We start from the raw sequence: 13,431 nt of genomic DNA on the forward strand, positions 1-13,431 counted from the left end.
GACCTCGCAGGAAAAAGTTAGAAAGTAAAATGTGGAGAAAAATAGCTGTTTTGTTCTCCTCAATTTCAATATTTTTTTATTTCAGCTGTTATTTTCTGTAGGGAACCCTTGTAGGATTTACACAAATTACCCCTTGCTGAATTCAGAATTCTTAGCATGCCGGGATCCAGCATTGGTTTCACACCCATTTCTGTCACTACCTGGAAGGAGGCTGAAAGCACAAAAGATAGTAAAAATAGGGTATGTCCCAGTAAAATGCCAAAATTGTGTTGAAAAATGTGCTTTTCTGATTCAAGTCCACCTGTTCCTGAAAGCTGGGAAGATGGTGATTTTAGCATCGCAAACCCTTTGTTGATGCCATTTTCAGGGAAAAAAACACAAGCCTTCTTCTGCAGCCCTTTTTCCCCATTGTTTGGAAAGAAATGAAGTTTTTGCTGTATTTTGGCAAATTTCTTGGTCTCCTTCAGGGGAACCCACACAGTCTGGGTACCTCTAGAATCCCTAGGATGTTGGAAAAAAAGGACTCAAATTTGGCATGGGTAGCTTATGTGGACAAAAAGTTATGAGGGCCTAAACATGAACTGCCCCAAACAGCCAAAAAAAGGCTTGGCACCCGCGGGGAAAAAGGCATGGCAACAAAGGGGTTAAAGATGGCATACGGTCCACTAAATCATACATACATCAGAGACAAATCCGTCTTTACAGGCGATCTTCGTTCATGTCAAAATACAATGAACAAGCAGCATAGACTAAATTACGTTTCCTGGCAGTAATTCATAAATAATTGTAATCTCTTGGGGCCACATGTAAGTAGCTTTTAGCACCTCGCAAACAGCTAATTTGGCTGTTTGCGAGGTGCAAAAAGAACTTCCCGATGGACAAACCCAGCTTTGCGATTCGCTAACATTGTTACCGAATCGCAAAACAGGTTTGCGACTCGCAATTAGGAAGGGGTGTTCCCTTCCTAATTGCGACTCGCAGTGCGATGTAGGATTGCAGTGTCACACTGGTGGTAACAAATTTGCAAACAGGAAGGGGTTCCCCTGGGACCCCTTCCCCTTTGTGAATGCCACAGAAAACATTTTTTCAGAGCAGGCAGTGGAACGTTTAATTTTTTGTTTTTGTAATGCATCTCGTTTTTCTTTAAGGAAAACGGGCTGCTTTACAAAAAAAAAAACTGCTTTATTGAAAAGCAGTCACAGACATGGTGGTCTGCTATCTCCAACAGGCCACCATCCCTGTGAGGGCCGCCATTCCCAAGGGGGTCGCAAATTGCGACCTACCTCGTGAATATTCATGATGTGGGCATTTGCGACCCCATTGCGAATCACAATTAGTGTCAAGGACACTGCCCTGCATTCGGATTTGCGGATTGCGAGTCGCAAATCTGAACTTTGCTACAGGTGGCCCTTGATGTCTTAGTATGGTGCTTAGTCAGTCAAATATTAATCGAGATACTTAGCAAAAGGCTAAACAATAAAATTGATTTGCATTTTGTGCTGCATTGTACAGTCTACTGTTTTTTCCTGTAATAACTGTGGACGTTTTATCCAATTAACCGCACAAACCTTGAAGAGTAGACGAAATCCGACACAGTTGGCCTGACCGAAGGTGGGTGAGAGGTGGTTCCACCGCCAGCACCAGCATGCGAAAAGATCTCTGCCCACCGTATTACGAGATGTAATACGGCACAGTGGTCCCAGCACAGCGGTGCGGTGCTGGAAATGCCAACACCCATCCACTCCTGGACGACCACCTCATCCAGAGGTAGGTGGACAGTCCAAAAGAGGAGGGTGTTGTGTGCAGGTGTGTGGTGTGTGCGTGTATGTGTAGCGGTATGGGTGTGCGTGAGGGCCTGTGTGTATGTATGTGTGCGTGGAGGGTGTGTGTGAATGGAAGCGGAGGGGAGGGGGTTGAGTCTGGGTGCAAGTGAATAGGTGTGTGTATTTGTATGCATGCGAGTAGGGGTGTTTGTATGGGTGCGTGCGAGCGAGTGGGGGTGTACGTCAGGGAGTGTGCGGATGAGTGGGGGTGCATGTATGAAGGGGTGTTGATGAGGGGGGTTTATGTATGTCAGTGTGTGAGCCAGTGGGGGTGTTTGTATGTATGCTTTCAGTCAGGTGGGGTGGGTGTTTTTAGGTGTATGGATGTGTGGGGGTGCATGTGCCAGCAACAGAAATGGGTATTCCTGTCACCAGGTGAGTTACAGCCACGTAGTGGTGCGACTGCCGTGAAAAGCATGGCGGTGTGCGGACTCTTAATACCGCCTTCGGTCTTACGTCTGGGCCCGACGGTTTGACCTCCCTGGCGGTATCAGTGGTGTTTTGGCTTCGGCCAAACTGCTGCAGTCAGAATGCTGACGTCTTCAATGCGGCTGGGTGGTGGTAAGACCGCCGCCATGAGTGTGGCGGTCTTCGGACCGCCACACTAGTAATGAGGGCCCAAGTCTCTTTAAGTAACTCTGAATAACGATAGGAAATATTTATGTGTGTCAAGTCTGCACGCCAAAAGCCATAACCAATTTTTTCACATCTGGTTCAAAAGTTTATACTACTTCTACTAAACTCAAAAAGAGAAGGGGATGTCACGCTACAGGCACACATTTGTCAGTGATAAGCCAACCCATAATTTCTGCCTCCTTTGTCCTGCCAGTGGTCTGGTGCAAAAAATAGTATTAGTTTAGATTGGTATCCTCCAATATCTCTGTTCAGGGTGGTATAGAGAGTACTGCAAGTTACCACATATGTAAGTTTTTGGGGAATATTCAAAAGAATACTCTTTGCATATTCTCAATGACTCACCACACGCTTGATTAAATTTAGAAGTAATTTTAGTTTGATTGAGCTTTATTGGCTGGGTAAAGTACTTTTATTCAGTGCCTAGATTAGTGTCTTGCAGAGAACCTCCCAAGACATTTCTTAACACTGTCTAATTACTATTACAGTTATAATTCAGACAATGCCTGCTTTTGCTATACTCTTGCATTGACATTCATGTTATTTCAAGAAAAAGTTTCTTGTCCCAAGAATTATTGCAGTAGAATGGGGAGGGCAGGGTAACTATTTCCCCACTGGAGATCCACACCCCTCTTGTCTACGTTGTTTCTTGGAGCTATGCAAGGCACAGGAGGGCATCAGGAGACTTGCTGCATGCAAACTTGTGAAGTCGGATTTAGGCTTTGGACCACTTACAACTTGAAATGAATACAATATATGAGTTTGTCAATGATGCATGAGAAATAGTAAGTCTGTGTAGTTGTATCCTGGTGGCTAAAGGTTTTTCCTGTGTATTTATTCAAGAAAGCTATTGACATAGTGCGGACATAGTCACTATTGCTTTCCTTCCTTTGTGTAGAATGTATGACATTTTAATGTACTGGCATGGCAATTGTGTGACAGACCCTAATACAAACATGGAAAAATGCACCTAACCCCTGTTGGGCAGTAAAAAATATCCAGAAGGTAGATACAGAGGTCCCCTCACAGGTCCTGGCTGTGGAGCAACTGGAATTGCAGCACCATTGATAGCTATGCTCCTGGTATCCATAGGCCCCAGAAGGAATTCTACTACAAACATTAGTGCTGTCTCGTTTCCCTCACCAGGTGCCAAGTTTTGCTCTACTGTTCGGAAACATGGTAGCTCTACCACATAGCTGCTCAGATGTTGCATTTGGCCAAAGCCTGGCTCTCAGCTTTGTGGAGCTTAGGGAGTCAAGTCCCATAGGTGGCAGAACATCGGCATGCAAAATTATGCCTTTGGCTATTAGGAGGCAGCAATGTCAGGGAAGGCACGGAGTAATAGGCAGCAACAAGCCCTTTTTAAGGTAGCACTGATGGGTTCTGCTTTTTGTCAGCTGCAGAACAACACAGAGCACATCTGGGTTAATGCTAACACATATTGCAGATTTCTATTACCTCTTCCAGATCTCAGTAAGTCAGAGTGCATTTGAACATTTTCTATTTTCTCTCTCTCTCAGATTGCTTTTTGTCTATAACACGTCTTGTGGTTCCTTTTGTTGTTCTCCTTCCTTCCTCTGTTGTTTCAGGTCTCCTTGGAAGTAGATGATGGTACATTGGAAAAAGCCTGAATGCTAGCCAATTCCATCTTGCTAGCACTGTAATGAGTTATTATACCATCCATCCGACACTACGATGCTGTATTAAACAGTCATGTGCAATGATTCACTGTACCTGCCTGCAAAAGAATGTCTGGTTCACAGGACCCTCTTTCCTCTCTTCCAAGGAACAAACTTGTGGTGGGTTCCCTGACTTTGAGCCAGCTCATTGGTGCGCAAAATCAGTGCTCCTCCTGATGGTCTCTTTGTCTCTGCACCCTTGTATATAATACTGCACAGGGACAAATCTAAAAGATTCCCTGATTTGAATGGTGCTAGATCCAGTGCATATGACAAAACCGCCCCTTGAAGTTGCATAAGTGCACATGGGATACTGCTGCAATGTGTATTTCAGAAAGGGTTGCACAAACCTCTGTGACTTCTCCTGTAATATCAAAGTGCCCCACAGTGCATAAAGCAGACACCACGGCTGTTACGCCTCAGACGCACTTTTGTTAATAAAGCCCCTTTTTGTTATTCAAGGAATGAGGGTTACTGAATTAGCTTCACCAAAGATTAGCAAATCTCAGCCGTTGCTCTCAATTTGAACTCAAGGTGAATGAAATTATCATCATGCTTAATCTTGTTGGAAATTCAAAGGTAAATGGTAACCAACTTTGAGAGCCCTTGTGCAAACCTCTCTTCAATTTGCTTCTCAAATACAAAGGATGAGATGAGAGTTGCTGCCTGTAAAAGACATAGGGCCTGATTACGAGTCAGGCGGTCTCAAGACCACTAGACTCACGGCGGCAGTCTGACAACTGCGGCTGTGGCAGTCCGACTGCCACATTATGACTCTGGTAGTCCGACCATCAGGGGAACACTGTCTCCGCCAAGATCTCTGATCCCGACAGGATGATGGTGGTCTTGGTTGTGATCAGCCAGGGGGACACTGTAGTGAGCACCGTGCTGCTGATTACAACCTTGTTCTCGCTACCCTTTTCATGGCGGTCTGACCACCAGGAAAAGGCTGGTGGAGAACAAGTGCAGGGGGCCACCGAGGGGCCCGCACGGGAGCCCCTACCCAGCACCCTGTGTGTGGCAGCATTGCCACTGGCTCAATTATGAGCCAGGAACAATGCTGCCACATCTTTCTACTGGGCTGACGTTCCCACCTGTCAGCCCAGTGGGAAAGCACTGTGGCGGTCTCCTCGCCGAGAGTTTGGGGTTGGATGTTTCTGACCACCAAACTCGTAATGACCCCCTTAAAATGAAACACACCGTGGGGCCTCTTGATGTCTGTTGCCCAAGTTTTCTAAATATTTTACATGAAAAAAATGATGGAGAATTAGAATAAAAGGTACATCTCCCAGTTCAATGTATTCCCTTGCAGAAAAGTCAGAACCTCGTTAAAATAATCACAGGGGCCATTACAAAAAAAAAATTACTTCAATAGGTGAATGAAGGTCTTCAATATTTCGCAGGCATTCATAACTGTAATTGCAGGAATTTATAACTAGTTGAAAAATGCCTTCTGCATAAGAGTGTTTTGTGACATCCTTCAATTGTGAATTTTGCGATGTGAGTGATTAGTACAACAGTAGCACTGCAAACATACAAGGAAGGTGACAAACTAGTTGGTGTGCTAAAACCCTTAACTGGTTTGCAACTTGGTATTAGGGCCTGATTACGATCTTGCAGCGACCCCTGGCTTGCTCCTTGCTACCCCTGGCACTGCCTTTGAGACACCTGGCCTTAGAGGGGGCAAAATCAGTGCTAGGATCACAATAACATCTCAAATTTCCTTGTTTCCTGACAATTTTTTTATTACACTGAGTTAGTAATATTTTATTATTCACTATTACCTGGCAGCTGAGGTAAGTGAGAAATGATTTTGAATGTATGTTGTGTGCAAGCTTGCTGCTGAGAGTGTGTTTAAGTGAAAGCGAGTGTGTGTAAGTGTAAATGTGTATGCATATTTGAGCATGTGAGTGAAATTAAGGGTTAAATGGCATGAGATGTCATCTCCGCTACCCATGGCATTTTGGTGAATTGACGTTCATGATTTTAGGTGTGGGTTGCTATGTTTGTAGTGGTATAGGGTGAGAAGTTAATTAGGGGACAAACTTCCTTGTGACTGTGGGGGGAGTCTGAACTACAAGCCCCGGACTCCTTAGCGGCACTAGAGCCGCGGGTTGCCATTTCGTGCCCGGAGGCGCTGTGATAAGGACGTTGCAAACCCGCTCCACGGGACGAACCTCCTCGTGACTGGGATGGAGCCTGAACCACAAGCCCCAGACTCCTTAGCGGCACTAGAGCCGCTGGTTGCCATTTTGCACCCGGAGGCGCTGTGATAAGGACGCTGCAAACCCGCTCTGCGGGATGAACTTTCTTGTGACTGGGGGAGAGCCTGAACTACAAGTCCCAGACTCCTTAGCGGCACTAGAGCCGCCGGTTGCCATTTCGCTCCCGGAGGTGCTGTGATAAGGATGCTGCAAACCCACTCGGCGGGACAACTTCCTTGTGACTGGGGGGGGGGCCTGAACTACAAGCCCCAGACTCCTTAGCGGCACTAGAGAAGCTGGTTGCCATTTCGCTCCTGGAGGCGCTGTGATAAGGATGCTACAAACCCACTCGGCGGGACAGCTTCCTCGTGACTGGGGGGGGAGCCTGAACTACAAGCCCCAGACTCCTTAGCGGCACTAGAGGCGCTGGTTGCCATTTCGCGCCCAGAGGCGCTGTGATAAGGACGCTGCAAACCCGCTCTGCGGGCCAAACTTCTTTGTGACTGGGGGGAGCTTGAACTACAAGTCCCAGACTCCTTAGCGGCACTAGAGCCGCCGGTTGCCATTTCGTGCCTGGAGGCACTGTGATAAGGACGCTGCAAACCCCCTCTGCAGGACGAACTTCCTCGTGACTGTGGAGAGCCTGAACTACAAGCCCCAGACTCCTTAGCGGCACTGAGCCGCCTGTTGCCATTTCGCACCCGGCGGCGCTGTGATAAGGATGCTGCAAACCCGCTTCGTGGGACGAACTTCCTCGTGACTGGGGGGAGCCTGAACTACAAGCCCCAGACTCCTTAGCGGCACTAGAGCCGCCGGTTGCCATTTCTCGCCTGGAGGCACTGTGATAACGACGCTGCAAACCCTCTCAGTGGGACGAACTTCCTCGTGACTGGGGGGAGCCTGAACTACAAGCCCCTGACTCCTTAGCGGCACTAGAGCCGTTGGTTGCCATCTCGCGCCCGTAGGCGCTGTGATAAGGACGCTGCAAACCTGCTCCGTGGGACAACTTCCTCGTGACTGGGTGGAGGGGGGCCTGAACTACAAGCCCCAGACTCCTTCGCGGCACTAGAGCCGCTGGTTGCCATTTCGCGCCCGGAGGCGCTGTGATAAGGACGCTGCTAACCCGCTCTGTGGGACGAACTTTCTCGTGACTGGGGGGGGAACCATGAACTGCAAGCCTCAGACTCCTTTGTGGCACTAGAGCAGCCGGTTGCCGTTTCGCGCCTGGAGGCACTGTGATAAGGATGCTGCAAACCCGCTCCGTGGGACGAACTTCCTCGTGACTGGGGGGAGCCTGAACTACAAGCCCCAGACTCCTTAGCAGCAAAGAGCCGTTGGTTGCCATTTCGCACCCGGAGGCGCTGTTATAAGGATGCGGCAAACCCGCTCCGTGGGACGAACTTCCTCGTGACTGGGGGGGAGCCTGAACTACAAGCCCCAGACTCCTTAGCGGCACTAGAGCAGCCGGTTGCCATTTCGCACCCGGAGGCGCTGTGATAAGGATGCTGCAAACCCGCTCCACGGAACGAACTTCCTCTTGACTGGGGGGGAGCCTGAACTACAAGCCCCAGACTCCTTAGCGGCACTAGAGCCGCCGGTTGCCATTTCGCACCCGGAGGTGCTGTGATAAGTATGCTGCAAACCCACTCGGGGGGATAACTTCCTCGTGACTGGGGGGGGGGAGCCTGAACTACAAGCCCCAGACTCCTTAGCGGCACTAGAGCCGCCGGTTGCCATTTCGCACCTGGAGGCGCTGCGATAAGGAAGCTTCAAACCCGCTCCGTGGGACAAACTTCCTCGTGACTGGGGGGGAGCCTGAACTACAAGCCCCAGACTCCTTAGCGGCACTAGGGATGCCGGTTGCCATTTCGTGGCCGGAGGCGCTGTGATAAGGACGCTGCAAACCCGCTTCGCGGGACGAACTTCCTCATGACTGGGGGGGAGCCTGAACTACAAGCCCCAGACTCCTTAGCGGCACTAGAGCCGCCAGTTGCCATTTCGCGCCGGGAGGCACTGTGATAAGGACGCTGCAAACCCGCTCCGTGGGATGAACTTCCTCATGACTGGGGGGAGCCTGAAGTACAAGCCCCAGACTCCTTAGCGGCACTAGAGCCGCCGGTTGCCATTTCGCACCAGGAGGCACTGTGATAAGGATGCTGCAAACCCGCTCCACGGGACGAACTTTCTCGTGACTGGGGGGGAGCCTGAACTACAGCCTCAGACTCCTTAGCGGCACTAGAGCCGTTGGTTGCCATTTCGCGCCGGGAGGCGCTGTGATAAGGACGCTGCAAACCCGCTCCGTGGGATGAACTTCCTCATGACTGGGGGGAGCCTGAAGTACAAGCCCCAGACTCCTTAGCGGCACTAGAGCCGCCGGTTGCCATTTCGCACCAGGAGACACTGTGATAAGGACGCTGCAAACCCGCTCCACGGGACGAACTTTCTCGTGACTGGGTGGGAGCCTGAACTACAGCCTCAGACTCCTTAGCGGCACTAGAGCCGTTGGTTGCCATTTCGCGCCCAGAGGCGCTGTGATAAGGACGCTGCAAACCCGCTCCGTGGGACGAACTTCCTCGTGACTGGGGGGAGCCTGAACTACAAGCCCCAGACTCCTTAGCGGCACTAGAGCCGCCGGTTGCCATTTCGCACCCGGAGGCGCTGTGATAAGGACGCTGCAAACGTGCTCCACGGGACGAACTTCCTCGTGACTGGGGGGGAGCCTGAACTACAAGCCTCAGACTCCTTAGCGGCACTAGAGCCGCCGGTTGCCATTTCGCGTCCGGAGGTGCTGTGATAAGGATGCTGCAAACCCACTCGATGGGCCAACTTCCTTGTGACTGGGGGGTAGCCTGAACTACAAGCCCCAGACTCCTTAGCGGCACTAAAGGCGCTGGTTGCCATTTCGCGTCTGGAGGCGCTGTGATAAGGATGCTGCAAACGCACTCGACGGGCCAACTTCCTCGTGACTGGGGGGAGCCTGAACTACAAGCCCCAGACTCCTTAGCGGCACTAGAGCCGCTGGTTGCCATTTCGCGTCCGGAGGCGCTGTGATAAGGACGCTGCAAACCCGCTTCGCGGGACAAACTTCCTCGTGACTGGAGGGGAGCCTGAACTACAAGCCCCAGACTCCTTAGCGGCACTAGAGCCGCTGGTTGCCATTTTGCACCGGGAGGCGCTGTGATAAGGATGCTGCAAACCCGCTCCGTGGGATGAACTTCCTCGTGACTGGAGCCTGAACTACAAGCCCCAGACTCCTTAGCGGCACTAGAGCCGTTGGTTGCCATTTCGCACCCAGAGGCGCTGTGATAAGGACGCTGCAAACCCGCTCCGTGGGACGAACTTCCTCGTGACTGGGGGGGAGCCTGAACTACAAGCCCCAGACTCCTTAGCGGCACTAGAGCCGCCGGTTGCCATTTTGCACCCGGAGGCGCTGTGATGAGGACGCTGCAAACCCGCTCCACGGGACGAACTTCCTCGTGACTGGGGGGGGAGCCTGAACTACAAGCCTCAGACTCCTTAGCGGCACTAGAGCCGCCGGTTGCCATTTGGCACCCGGAGGTGCTGTGATAAGGATGCTGCAAACCCACTCGACGGGCCAACTTCCTCGTGACTGGGGGGGAGCCTGAAGTACAAGCCCCAGACTCCTTAGCGGCACTAGAGGCGCCGGTTGCCATTTCACGTCTGGAGGCGCTGTGATAAGGAAGCTGCAAACCTGCTCCGTGGGACAAACTTCCTTGTGACTGGGGGGAGCCTGAACTACAAGTCCCAGACTCCTTAGCGGCACTAGAGCCCCCGGTTGCCATTTCGTGCCCGGAGGCACTGTGATAAGGACGCTGCAAACCCCCTCTGCAGGACGAACTTCCTCGTGACTGGGGGGAGCCTGAACTACAAGCCCCAGACTCCTTAGCGGCACTGAGCCGCCTGTTGCCATTTCGCACCCGGTGGCGCTGTGATAAGGACACTGCAAACCCGCTTCGCAGTACGAACTTCCTCGTGACTGGGGGGAGCCTGAACTACAAGCCCCACACTCCTTAGCGGCACTAGAGCCGTTGGTTGCCATTTCGCGCCCGTAGGCGCTGTGATAAGGATGCTGCAAACCTGCTCCGTGGGACGAACTTCCTCGTGACTGGGGGGAGCCTGAACTACAAACCCCAGACTCCTTAGCGGCACTAGAGCTGCCGGTTGCCATTTCGCACCTGAGGGGCAGTGATAAGGACGCTGCAAACCTGCTTCACGGGATGAACTTCCTCGTGACTGGGGGGGAGCCTGAACTACAAGCCCCAGACTCCTTTGTGGCACTAGAGCAACAGGTTGCCATTTCGTGCCCGGAGGCGCTGTGATAAGGATGCTGCAAACCCGCATCGCGGGACGAACTTCCTCGTGACTGGGGGAGAGCCTGAACCACAAGCCCCAGACTCCTTAGCGGCACTATAGCTGCTGGTTGACATTTCGCGCCCGGAGGCGCTATGATAAGGACGCTGCAAACCCGCTTTGCGGGACGAACTTCCTCGTGACTGGGGGAGAGCCTGAACCACAAGCCCCAGACTCCTTAGCGGCACTAGAGCTGCCGGTTGCCATTTCGCGCCCAAAGACGCTGTGATAAGGACGCTGCAAACCAGTTCCGCGGGACGCGGTTTGGGCGCGCCTGGACAAAGACCAGGCCAAGAGCGGGCCCGTCTACGCCCGTCAGAGCCAGGAGGAGGCTCGGCAGGGCATACTCTGTTACTTTTTTGTCTAGAGACCTGCATTAACCTTGTTTAGATTAATAAAGAGTATTTAATATAGCAACCACATATTTACAATGGGGAACAGAAAGCAAAACCAAATGGGGAATGGTATTAACACAAAAACTCCGAAAACCACTAATATGATAACTAATTATCTTACAGATGCAATGGGGAAAATTAACAAAGAAATTATTAATGTTGAAGCACGTTTAGTGGCAGCAAAAAATGTTTTACATGAGGCCATTATTCAAGTGAGTACTGAGGCTGTGGGTTCAATTATTGAACTAGAATCCCCAAAAGAAAGTCTTACTGGGGTGGACCCTAGGTTTTCCTTAGGCCCACCATTACCCATAGACACAATAGAAGAAACAGAACCATTGAACAGTACACATGACCCAATCCCTCCACCACCAAAGAAAAAAAGAAGTAGACAAATAACGAAATCTAACTTTGTGTCACCACCATCACAGTCCCGAAAGGGCAGCAAAATAAATACTGAAATGTATGGAGGCCACCCAGTAGCTTTACCACCAGGCCATGATGGTGCCCTACTAAAAAGCATGGAAACTCTTTTTAAGAAACTACATGGTAAACTAGTTGTTATAGAGTCAAAAGTACTGATAGAAATTAAGGATCTTGAAGAACGCATAAGTAAGATAGAAGCAAGTGTGAATTTAGTGACCAATGCGAAAAACCTGCCCCTTGGCCACGATATCACACTAAATGAGAACCAAGTTGTTGTAGATACAAGGAATAGCATAATGACAGGGAAGGAAGATCCTAACAAAAGAAGTATGGAATACCCGCACCCCATACAGAAAGAAATATCCCAACCTAAGGCACCTATTATCATTCAAGAGAGACAACCAGGTGGTACTTACAAATGGCAGCGTTTGAATAGAGATAGAACTGTGAAGGAAGTTTTACAACTACTGCTAGATGCTACTCCATACACAATCATTCTTAAAAATGTTCCCAAATTGGGACCAAACATGGTTGAGACCTGGCCAGATCTACGTAATAAAGTAGTATACTGGATGTCGAAGAATATATGTGCATCAGACATATTATTTTGTGAAATTCTTTATGCAAGGCAAGATGAGTGGGTGGGATATTTGGAGGAAGAAGAGGGAGATTGTATTGTGGTCAATTTCTGTGATCCCCGTTTTGTGGGCAACTTATTATTGGATCTAGATAAAAGACATCAAACCTGTAAAAACATGAGAAGGGAGATCATGGCTGTCCCCCTAGGATATTTCTATAGGATGTTGAACACTCCAGGCACAAGATACACAGGGCCCATAAGGAAAAGATCTAGCAATTTGGATAGGCATGAAAAATTAGAGTGTTCTAATCGGTTTACTCCCCTGAGTAATATGGAGGACCTGGATTGACTACAGTAGGACATGAATTGAATAGGGACTTTGTTACCAGATAAAACACAAATTACTACTATAGTGTCTAAACCGAATATTGTAAGCTGTAACGGTAATGTTGAGGTTGATAAGAGGCCCTTAGCAGGAGACTCAATCATACTAATGTCGTGGAACATAGCTGGAGTAAGAACCAAAATGGCTGATAAGGAATGGCATACTATAATAAGTTTGTCTCATATAATATGTCTACAAGAGACATGGCATACGGCATCTTTGTACATTGAAGGATATGCTATATTCTTTACACCAGCTTCTGCTTCAGCAAGCGGTAAGGCCAAAGGAGGGTTAGCAATATTGATCTCAACACTGGTACCGTTTACATTGGTGAAATCCTTCCTTGACTCCCCTTATTCTCAGTTTCTGCATTTTCAGATAGATGGTATCTTAGGTTTTGTATTAATAAATGATTACAACAATAAATTTGATGATACCAACAAAGTAGTGGCATCAAACCTCCAGGATGATTTACAGATCTTCATAAACGATATAACATCAAGTTATACATTAGTATGGGCTGGAGACATTAACATCAGGCCATGCCAGAACACTTTAGAAAAGATATGTGGATTTACTGATGATGGGGGAAATGCACAATCACACTTTATACATGACAACTATGGAGCCGTACTGAATGAAATAATAATTAGACATGACTTAGAATTGGTGGAACAAGATGGGGAGAAGGGAACGAAGCTTCTAACGTTTAAAGGAAGAGGGCATTGCTCAACAATTTACCATATACTAATTTCTAAGAGTAATACAGACATGATTGAATCTCTGAAGATTGAGTCAACTATCTATAGTGAGCACTACCCTTTGTCACTTACTATGAGATTAGTTAAATCCTTTAACATAGGAGAAAGATTAGCAATGAATATAGGGATAAAAAGGCAAAATGGAATTGCCATTAAATGGACTGGGGTAAATGA

This window comes from Pleurodeles waltl, chromosome 12 (genome assembly GCF_031143425.1).
Source record: "Pleurodeles waltl isolate 20211129_DDA chromosome 12, aPleWal1.hap1.20221129, whole genome shotgun sequence".
Classification (NCBI taxonomy): domain Eukaryota; kingdom Metazoa; phylum Chordata; class Amphibia; order Caudata; family Salamandridae; genus Pleurodeles; species Pleurodeles waltl.